A 332-nucleotide genomic window follows, 5' to 3' on the forward strand; every position below is an offset into this window, starting at 1 on the left:
CGCTGAAGAAGCGCGCCTCGCTGAAGAAGCGAGCCTCGCACTGAAGAAGTGCGCCGCGCTGAAGAAGCGCGCCTCGCTGAAGAAGCGAGCCTTGCGCTGAAGAAGTGCACCGCGCTGAAGAAGCGCGCTCCGCTGAAGAAGCGGCAACGAGGCCACCAACAACTGTACCAGCAGTTTGGAGACAGCTCCCCAGAGGCCGAGGCAGAAGGTCCATCCGGTCAGACGCCACGGACACGGACACCCTCACCAACGCGGGCTGGGACGTCGTCCCCGCCCTGGTGGGAACCTCTCTCAGCGCCAGCATCCGCGACAACCGACGTATTCCTCACAGC

Source organism: Odontomachus brunneus, unplaced genomic scaffold, assembly GCF_010583005.1.
Source record: "Odontomachus brunneus isolate Ranch 3 - 2012 unplaced genomic scaffold, Obru_v1 Obru_scaffold_257, whole genome shotgun sequence".
In the NCBI taxonomy this organism is placed as follows: domain Eukaryota; kingdom Metazoa; phylum Arthropoda; class Insecta; order Hymenoptera; family Formicidae; genus Odontomachus; species Odontomachus brunneus.